The sequence below is a fragment of the Pinus tabuliformis genome, chromosome 3_2 (assembly GCF_031772625.1).
Source record: "Pinus tabuliformis cultivar Carrire ecotype Pingquan chromosome 3_2, CPIR1, whole genome shotgun sequence".
NCBI classification, from domain to species: Eukaryota; Viridiplantae; Streptophyta; class Pinopsida; order Pinales; family Pinaceae; genus Pinus; species Pinus tabuliformis.
In genome coordinates, this window is record NC_142302.1 from 492,961,850 (window position 1) to 492,973,534 (window position 11,685).

Here is an 11,685-nt window from a genome sequence, read left to right on the forward strand (position 1 = left end):
AAATTTGGAGTTTGTTATAACAACAACAACACTTGGGATTCACTGGAAGAACCCCAAATTCTCTGTTTAGGTCTAAATTTTGTGCACAAAGTCTAGCCCGTCAGGAAGTATTGGTTCACCATGTGGATCACCCAAGTTTCCTTAATTATCTTAGTTATAGATGTAGTCTCCTCTATTCCCTTTCTAGGCTCAAAAACATTTATAAAACTTGCCCTACCTGATTGTTTCCATTCGGGAGAAGGATAGTATATATTCACGAGTTTAAGATAATCAAAGTTTTATTACCATCTCTAGTGGTGCTCTGTTATTAGCAGGCCCATTGAATACCCCTGCAAAGTCACTTCAAAGAATCATAAGCATTGCTTTGCTGCCAGCAGGCCTGTTGAGTACCTTGACGAAGTTGCTTGCTTCACCTCTCTGCTTAGGAAGCCTTTCTCTTCTTTCACCCTTTATTTTATTTTCAATATGCTCTTAGCATTTATTAAGAATTTTATTTTTTCAGGGTGGAAGAGGGATCCCAAATTATTAATGAGCAAGAGAGTTTGTTCCTTGTTCTATGAAGACTCTTATATATACCTCTAAAATTATTTTGCTCGCTTTAGTTTTCTCCTTTTCCTCCTCTACTTGATTGGATCAGTAGGTTAAAAAACCATTTAATTACAATGTCGAGTCAAGGAATTAAGATCATAGAATGGATATGGGCGTCATAGTTTTGCCAAATTTTTCTAGTCACAATGAATCATACTTTCTATTCAGACATCATTGACCTTAAAGATATTTAGATCCAAGCAAAGAAGAGGGATCGAAAGTTAGCCACATTAGAGAACATTTGAGGTCTAAAATGGGCCTCCTAAGAAAAATTTACAAGCAAAATCAACTTTATAAGAACCAATAGGATTCAAGATGATGATGTCAACCATGGGGGATGATTCACCATTTTTTTGGTAAAAAGGTACAAAGATTAAAAACTAATAAAATACTAAAACTGCTTTCAACTTATCTCCCTAAGGTTTTACTCAAATCCAAGCGGAAGTACTCATTGGATGTAAAATTTAATTCCTCATCCAAGGACTACCCATGTTTCATACTTTCGATGGACCCTGCTACACGAAAAATGAGAAATACGTGAAAAAATGTGATTGCAAGCATGTTTTTTTTCATGTATTTCTCATTTTCGTGTAGCAGGGTCCATCGAAAGTATGCAACATGGGTACTCCTTGGATGAGGAATAAAATTTTGCATCCAATGAGTGTTCCCACTCGAAGTTTGAGTAAACCCAGGGAGATGAGTTGAAAATATGAGTTGAAAAAGTAATTTTTTCTTTTTTCCCTCTAAAATTTGATGATGTAATCTAATTTTATTCTATTATTTCCACTATTACTTAGGAGGCCCATTTTAGATCTCAAAATTCCCCTATTGAGCATTGCTAGATGTCACAATGCCCTTCTAAAACTTTCACCATATTTTCTCAGAGAAAAAAAAACACTTACACACAAGATATTATTTATGTACATTGATCAAAACAATTCAAAGAAATGAAAGCCAAAACATGACATAAACAAAGGCAACAACAAAAGACAGGCAAGAAAAGAAATATGTACATAGGTAGAAATGCAACCCTAAGGCTGCTACTAAAAACAACATTTCAAATCTTGACCATTAACGGGAAGAGGGTCAATCCTCTTGTCTAAAGACTGAAGATGATAAGTATGATGGCCAAGCTTATCATGGATAATGAAGGGTTTAATCCACAGGTATTGGAACTTGGTTTGTTTTCCTTTCTCTTCATGGCCCTTGTCCAATTTAAAGACTAGGTACCCCACACCAAATTCCTTATTCCCCGTTGATTTCTTGTCAAACCAGTGTTTAATACAATTCTGATGCATAACAAATTTCTCCTTTGACTTATGCATTTCTTCCTCTAGTTTGAGAAGGGTGTCTATCCTACTCTAAATCACCATACATGGTTTACCTCAGGATTCTTGGGAAAGTTGTAAGGTTGGGAGTTACAAGTTTAGAGGAAGGATAACTTCTTTGCCATACATGAGAAAGTAAGGAGAGGTCTTCATAGAAGGCTTAGGGGTAACATGATCAACCCATAAGGCATTCAAAAATGCATTTTTCCAGTTCCTTTTCTCATATTTAATGGCTTTCTTTATGATGTGAATTGAATTCTTATTTGTAGATTCAACTAAACCATTTCCCTAAGAGTAATAGTTAGATGAGTGCTTTAAAACAATACCATTTTCCAAAGAAAAATAATAAAGTTTGAACGATGAAAAGTAAGTTGCATTTTCAGACACAAGTGATGTAGGAATGTCAAACCTGGTAATGATATTCTATTTGACAAAGTGAATGACTTCTTGCTCATTCACTTGTCTTAATGGAATTTCTTCAACCCGCTAAGTAAAGTAATTTGTGGCAGTTAAAATATATCGATGTTGCTTTGATGAGGGCAGAAAGATCTCTCCAATGACATCTAATCCACATTGTTGAAACGGTTCTTCGACAACAAATGATGTAATGGGGTAGTTGAATTCATATCACAACTAACACATATTTGACAAACAAGACATTTACGAGAATAGACATGTGCATCCTTAAATAGTGTGGGCCAATAATATTTGGCCCACATTATTTTGTGAGTTGTAGTATCACCCGCATAATGTCCATTAGTTGGCCCATCCTGAAGGTCCTTTAACACCCTTTCCAAATTTGGAAACTCCAACCATCTGAGTAAGACACCATTTCGGAAAAGCACAACATGAACAAGATGATAAGATAAATCTTTGAGACTGTAACCACCCCTCCCACATTTACCTGTTTCTCCAGGCTACTAGGGTAAACATGAGACAGAGAGCTACTATGACCTAACCCGATATCCTAGATCCCCTTAAGGAAGTGGGGCCAACTATTAACAACTCAAAACATCCTACATGAGCCACATGTCACTCAAGGGTTGAAAAACCACCCCAGGTGGCCAAACCCTGAGCTATACCTCTGTTTCTGAGCCCCGAGCCCTCAAGTTCTCCCACAACAAGGTCTCTATGTAGTTGGGAGCCTCCAACCGCATGCACACGCTTGCATCTATTGAGAAATCTAGGGCATGAATAGTTAAAAGATTTCTATGCTTGATAATTGCTTGTGATATACTTTTACTTCTTGGATTATAGTCTATTCTTCATTAATTTATTATTGTATTCTCTTCATCAAGGCAATTACCAATATGCACAATAAAAGACAAGTGACACAGTATGTAGGCTTCTTAACTAGGGCCAAAACCCCTCACCTCTTGAGAGGAAAACCCGATGAAAATTCTTCTTCTAGATCTTCAATTGATGAGTACCAAGACCATGACACAGACCCTTGACTCTAGTATCCTCCGAAGAACCTTGTCACTAACCTTGCTCTGCCTCTTCCCTTCGATTTCCTTCTAGATCTGGAACTGATCTCCTCAACTCCTTCTAGAGAAACTCGGTCTCTAGATCTCGGTCACCTAAAGAATCCTTCTCTTGCTACTCGAGAAGAAACCCTCCTTCACTTTCCTAGTAGAAACCTTTATTCGTTGCCCCAAAAGAATACCTTCTTCGCTGATCCAGAAGAACCCTTCTTCACTAATTCAAAAGAACCCTTGTTTGATAATCTAGAAGAATCTCTTTTGCTTCCCAGAAGAAATATCCTTCGCACTTCTCTTCGTGGTCTCTTTCTTCACATTTCTCTTGATTGAATGCATGTTGAGTTGCTTGCCTTCAAGTAAGGCTGAGTTAGGATATATATACACTACACCTCATGTCCTCTAGGACGACATCATTACTTGTAGTTAGGCCGACTTCATCTAACATGTTCTTCCATCGTAGTAGGTCGACTTGAAGAGGATAAGTGACAAGGTCTTCGAGGATACTTTATATAGACAAGATTGATCTTTTACAAAGTGTAACATGACTTCATTACATGACAATGACTCTAACATTTTATGACTAGATGACAAATGAATCCTAAAGATTCTCAATTGGAGTTTTGTCTAAAAAATAAATTATCTTGCTCATGAAACCCATGAAGCAAGTCAATACAATAATTTTATTTTTCTTCTTTACATCTTATTATATAAAATCATAATTACATGTCATTAGGAATACCGAACCTAGTTACACTTTTCAACACTCCCTCTTAACTAGGGAGGTATTCAAAATGGTACTTGGGCTTTATCAATCTGAAGAATTTCTCATAAGAAGAATTTAGATTGGAAACTCATTTGTATAGCATCATATCAACCATAATTTTTACATAGCAAGGCCTTGACTAACAACTCCTTATCTCCACAATATTTGAGCTCAATGCTTGTGAGACCAATGATTTATAGACACCCTCATTATTGTATTTCTCAAAACATACCCCACTTGAGTTCTCACAGGGTATGTTCCATGAGGACTATTCTTATCTTAGACTCTCCAACCCTCAAAGAATATTGGTCCTCCATGACTACTCTTCCATTTTATGCCTAATCTCATCCCCTAAGAGTATCAGATGCCAAATGATTACCCAATCCTCTATTTTGTCTTCCCAAGTGAAGACCAGAATGACATGTCTATCTCTCCCTCTCAAATAGGGAGGACATATTCCAATAAATGAATGTACTCATTCCTACCGAAATGGAATGTACCTAAGCTCCCTCTTGGCTTAGGAATTTCCAAGTTTCTTCCAATAAGAAACTTCTTTGTAGGCTCCCTCTTAACTAGGGACCTATAGTAGCTCCTCATGTGGAACAACCAACTGCCTGAAGAACTCCTCTTTTCTTCGATGTCATTAATTTATTTTGTCATGGAGTCTTCATCTTTTGGATCTCCTTCATAGGGCACAGACCATCCATCGCTTTAATCCATGAGTTAGTCATGTCCTCCTCTCATCATAAAGTGATCCATCAAATTTTCCATCTGGCCTTTGCTTTATGTCATTCTTCCTTCATGCCATATTTTCTGGAAGGATCTTACATCCTTCAATATGGTCTTCTTAGAAGTCATCCACAGGTCTTCCCTTAAGGAGTCCTGCATAAGCCCATCCAAATATTAGTTCACAAATAAGAAATGAACAATTAAATCAAAATTACCTTTCTGATGGTATTTCATCATGACATCTTCTTGTAGGTATCAACATTCTGCAAGCAGATTGACACATTTCCCATAGATATGCTTTGTAGAGGGTCTCCATCTTTTTCTGACTTCCATTAGAGTCTTCATATCTTTCTGGGAGATATTCCAGTCAATTCTTCTTGGTCTCGTATGTTGAATGCCTTCTACCTTTGTTGCATATGTCTCTTCCTTTCTTTTCACACTTCATTCCCAAGAGATTTCAATCAGAGTTCCTTAGTTGTAGTCAGTTTCCTCATGATTCAATGAGAACATATTATGTTGATTTCATCTAGTGTGACTTATGCCTTGCTGCAATCTTTCAGAGGAGGAGATCCCTTCTTCTCATGATCATATTTCCCAAGATGGAAATAATGATCCATATGACATGACTTTCATAATAATCTTATGTAAGCATACATACCTCATCTTTCCTTTCGATCATCCAAACTTCTTGCAGCAACTTTTTTTGAACGAAAGAACTATATCCTTTAGACCTGCTTTCCTGATATGTCATCATACCATCATCTCTTGAATCCCACGAGTTTGAATTCCTGATGAAACTTCTTGCTTTCTTTCTAGATTGGTGAATCCTTTGATGAGGATTCCATTAGAGAACCTTTGAGGACCTTTTATATCCTCACCCGACAAATGTTTTCTTATGATGGTCCCCTTTGATGATGACCTCTAATTCTTTCTATAAGTATCACTGGATGTTTCAATGAGGTTTCCAAGGGCCCTTATTCTTTATAATCAATAGAGTTTGTTCTAGACATTCTTTCTTCTTCCCATGTCAAGAGTTCTTACTTCTAATGCTTTTATCACAATGCTACTTTATAATCTTATACATCCTATCTTATTTACATTGCTTACTATCTATAAATTACAAGTGAAGAAGATCATATTAGTCATAGTAGAGATCTTTTTGCTTCTTCCTTCTTAAGCTTCTTTGCCTCGGGTTCTTTCACTTCCTTAATATGGGTTTCTTCCCTGTCCCTCTTGCCTTTAGGAAAATCTCTTCTATAATGCCCAAGTTTTTGACAACCATAACATCTTCCCTTATTCATGTTCTTCTTCTTTTTCTTTCGAGGATCAAACTTTCCAAATTTCCATTTTCTTCTTGTCACTGATTGATCCATTCTATCTGAACTTTTGTTACTTTCTTTCCTCAGTCTGCATTCTTCTGCCTTGCAGAGAGACCATAATTTGATGAATGGGATAACTTCCTCTTCACTAGTATATATGAGGTTACCTTGTTCATCAGTCAATGCATTTAGAATAACAAAAAATATTTCATTGTCAGTTAACATCTCTCTTAGATCCTTCAATTCCCCTTATATTTGAGATGTTTTTGAAAGACACGACAATATCCCTTCATCCTTTGACACCTTCAATTTATATAGATCAGATCTAAGTGATATGATCTTTTCTATCGTGCTCTTAGAGAAAAGTTCTATCATCTTATCATATATTTCTTTAGATGTCTCTAGCTCGGCTACATAGGAAATGAGAGGATCTTTGATAGACTCCTTAAGAATATTTTGAGCCTTGAGATCCCTTTCCATGTATTCAGATAATGCTTTTTCTTCGGATGGCTTGGAGACCTTTCCATGGACATGATCAATGACTTCATTTACTTCGAGGACTATGTCTATCCTTCTTTTCCATACAAGGAAGTTTGATACCCCAACTAGCTTTTGGTTCTCCTTGAAACATGAAGTCATTTTTACTAGATTAGATTATAATAAAAGGTACTTGTGAAGATATAATCTTCAACTTGATGATGATGAACTTGTTGCTTCAGATGATCCTTTTAGGAGGATTCTTTCTTTTAGAGAGAATATTTTCTTTCGGTCTAACCTTCCTTAGAATTGAAGATCTTCCCCTTATTTGGCGATGTATGATCTTTGGAATGCTTCTATGGTTTCATTATTTCTCCCTGATTCCTTCTTGAAGATAATTTCAAGAGTCTTGTTGGTGTAGATTTCTTTGATCTAGGGTTTTGAAGACCTTGCCCTTGGTAGCCCTTGGATTGGCTACAATCCTTCTTTGATGCTTGATTGGATGGCTTGGAGTTCTTCGACTTACTTTGTCCTTTCTATGAAGTTCGATTCTTGTGTGTCAAATTGATTTCAATGCCCCTTTCTAAATTCAACACCTAAGCTCTGATACCATGTTGATAAATCTAGGGCATGAATAATTAAAAGATTTCTCTGCTTGATAATTGCTTGTGATATACTTTTACTTCTTAGCTTATAGTATTTTCTTCATTAAGTTATTATTATGTTCTCTTCATCAAGGTAATTACTAATATGCACAATAAAAGACAAGTGACACAGTATGTAGGCTTCTCATCCAAGGCCAAAACCTCTCACCTCTTGAGAGGAAAAACCAATCAAAATTCTTCTTCTAGATCTTCAATTGATGAGTACCAATATTGTTATAGAGCCATTTGGGCACATCAACCCCCACATATAGACTAGTGCTATTAGGGCCCATCAAACCCTAAGTCAGTTGTTACATGCCCTAAAGAAGTCAACCATCAGAATGCCTAGCTTCCCAATAAGTTCTATGACTAAAATCATCCAAAAAATGCCTCTAAGAAGATCAGTGCAGGCAGTCCTTCATTAGGGTATGTTGTAATGCAGTCCAGTACACTACTAGGGTGCTATGAAGTGCACTTGGGCCCTCTTTGGTCTGCACTAGGCGAATTTGAGCGAAATTGCATTGGGGTTTGAGAATATTCTTATCCATTGGATGCATCTAGAAGTTTCCCAAGTTTATCTACTCCTTTGAGCTCGAATTTGGATGAGGTAGGAGTTAAGGAACATCAATCCCTTTATCCCTTCCTCCATGGAACTATAAGTTTGGGAGGGAATTCATTATCACCATTTATGGCATAACTTCCTTCATTCACCTATAAAAATATCACTCATCTAAGTGATCAGGGGCTGGAAATTATTGAATTATAGGGAGATGCTGTTAATATGAGACTTGAGTTGATTTCAAGTATTGTAATGATGTCAAAATGTCTTGCTTGTTATGAGGAGAGGATGGGATTGAACTGGAGGAGTGATGCCAAATCAAGCAAATTGGGTTGTAACTCTTCCTCTTACTAATAAAGTGTTCAAAGCTTTTTCCATATGCTTGTATTGTTCATTGATGCTTTCATATGTGTATCATGTACTTGATTCCATGCTATGTTTAATCAATAGATCATTATCATATGCTTTGATCAGTTTTTGTCTTCTGTCTGTGTGCAGGTACTCTTCAAGCGGATTAAGTACGAAAAGGAGTGACAGAATTGGTCAAGGGAGATAATGAGTAAGCGAAAGCTATAGGTAGGCTTCTTTACCTCTTATTTAATCTATTGGTCATAGAGAAAGTAGAGAATGCTTTGCAATGTTGTTCTAGACTTAGCTACTAGTCTAGGGGTTTAAGCGTTTATCCGTAGACACCAAACTTCCCAAAACAAATTGGCGAGTCCATTGGGGAGCGATCATCCATCTTAGTAGCTTATCAACCTCTTAAGACATTTCTACATACTGTACTTGTGGTCGTTGATTGAATTTCAATCTTCTTTCATTGAAAATTGAGTCAAAACTGTGTCAAAATTGCCTTCAAAATGGCTTACTGTCACCAGCGCAGCCCAATGAAGGACACAGTGCGCTGCAATGCACTTCTCGCATAGAGCGAGTGCGATGGAACACACTGTCTCTCACTGCTGCCTGCGTTGATCCCTTGAGGGTCAGTTTCCCATCTAGGCGTTGGAGTTTGTTGCCAATTTTCTCTTGTTTGAATGATTTGCTGAATGTCAATGATGTCTTGTCTCTAAAAATAGTTTTTCATCTCCTTACCTAGCCCTACTTAGACTAGGATTGATAAATGTTTCTTATGTATTTACTTTGTCATTTTCAATCTATCATCGAAAGTTAGTTTTTGGTAGATTGATCTTTAGTGAAAGAAAGTGTTGTAAAAACGTCTTTTCCTTCGAAAATTGAATTGTCGTAAAATCTTCATTCATGAAAGATCGATTGATTGATGTATGCATATGATTAATCTTTTTGTTTAAAGTGTCGTAATTCCTCATTTCTTTGAAAACGAAAGTGTCGTAAAGTCTTCCTTTCCTTGAAAAGAAATTGTCGCAAAATCGTCATTTTTATGAAAAGAGTTTATTGATCAATTGTGCATTAGTTTTCCTTTTTGTTTATTCACATTGAGGGAAATTGAAAATAAATACATGCATGTTGCATTGAGAAAGTTTGTGTGTGTTGATAGGAATAGTGTAGGAATTTGCATTTAGATTGTGCTCTTTGCTCTTTGATCAAAATAAATCTGATTGCTCTATCCCTAAGTAGTTAGGATTTTCATCATTAAATTGAATGGAAAGAATGCTTATCATGATAGTTGCATTCCTAGGAATTTCAGAATACATCACGTGGTGAACTTGAAAGGAAAATTCCTAAGCAAGATCAACTTAAAATAAACATCAATTTACCTAATGGAGCATTGTCATTAACGAGAACATTTAGTGGTTCTAAGCTAGAGACGTGTTCCGACATCGTAAAACAAAGCAGTTGTCGCTAACTTATCTGCAATACATCCCGAGTGTGATACCTCATTCCACGTACGTGATTATATTGTAGCTTGTCCACGTACCTTCGGGTATATATGGCGGTGTTACAGTATGTAAAGTATATGGGAATGCTCTCACTGTGCGGTTTTGCATTAGACAACGCTTATACGGACTGGGCCTCCATGTACCTTTAGGTATATATGGGAGGACAACTCTAGGTTGCTATCCATCCTTAAGTAACCGAGTCAGCTGCCTTGTAAACTATGATACACTGAACACAACATTCAGGGAGATTGTCTGCCTGTACTTCTTGGTTCGCCAGGAGGTATTCTACAGTTCACAGTTGCTTGGTAAACCTTTTGCCTAGTATACCCCTTTTTGTTTATTTCTTTTTTGATAATAAAATTAATCAACAATCATGGAGGAACATCAACCCATACCCCATTGTTCATGGAGAACAACGAGCAAACCGCCTTTGCCTCCCGAAGCGACACCAATTTGGGCAAAGCGGTCTCGCTTAACTGAGTCTAGTACATCAAGAACTCCTAGTTCTTCATCTGAGTTACCTAAATCATCTATTTCGGTAAGTACAGAGACTCCAGTTACTCCAACTATTTCTGGTACATCCGTTCCTGAAGAGGAAGTTTCACAATTACCTGAGGACATTAGCATTGATCCTAGTGAAACAGTAACCGAAATTGTTCAACCACAAGTTGATCCTCAACTTGAAATTGCTTAATGAGAAATTACTTTTGAACTTGAATCAGTTCAACCAGAAGTTAATCTAGAATCTATCCCAGTTCAAATAGAAGTTACATCTGAACTTGAAGTTGTTCAGGAACCTCTTACTGAAATTGTTGTTCATTTACCCAAACATCTGGACTTTGAATTTGAACATTCAGAAGTTGTTACTTTACCAGAAGACGATCAACCGGTTACCCCTCAGACATCAATAACTATTGAAACTTCAACTTCATCAACACCAGAAATATTTTACGGACCTGATGATGAAGTTCTTCCACCAGGTTTAATTGCTATAGAGGAGGAATTGGAAGAAGATTCCACACCTGGAACCCCGTTTCACTTTGGAACTGGGCTTTATCTTTACCCTAATACTCCTGATTTCTTTGCTTCATTTGATCCTGCTTCTTTTCAAGTACCCATCGAATCTTTAGGACAACTTTTGGGTCAGTTAACTATGGCTGAACAACCATCAACATCTCAGACTGTATCATCTAATGCAACTGCAATAGAATCTTCTGTTGTAATCTCTTCAATGTTTTCTACCACACCTGAGTCGCACTAGTATGGTGAATCGTCTGTCCCGGTTGGTTACCAATCATTGTCTGGAACCCACTCAGGGGTTGCTTCTACACCATGGTCATCACCCATGTCCTCAACCGAAATTTTACCTGGTTATTCTCTAATGGGAACTCAACAGTTTGATCCTGCATATCAGTATCAAGTTGGGCAATCTGATCAACAAAGACCTATGTATCCATTAAATGCCGGATTGCCACCATATGGAGAGCAATATGCTTATTCACCGTATCCTCCTTATTTCGGGGGACTACCATATGGTAATATCCCACAGTATTCAGGTCAATCTGGAATTAGAGTTTGTTAATGGCAACCAACAATGCCAATTCAACCAAGGCTTGTGTATCCAACACAACCAATGCAAACTGTGTCAGCTATTCCTACTACACCTGTTGTTACTATTGTACCACAGTCACAAGTTCAAACTGTTGTATCTCAACCTGTTCAAACTGATCCTTCTACCTTGCAATCACAAGTTTCAAGTCAAGAAGTTCAAGTTCCTCAAGTTGTTGTACAACAACCACTTGTTTCTGGAGTTCAGAAACAACCTCAGGTTAGTGTACCCTTATCTGGACTGACCCAAGCTTACACTAGTATAATTTATTCACAACCTAGCCAACCTTTCATTGTTGGACAACAACAACCGTTAAATCCACAACAGTTGTA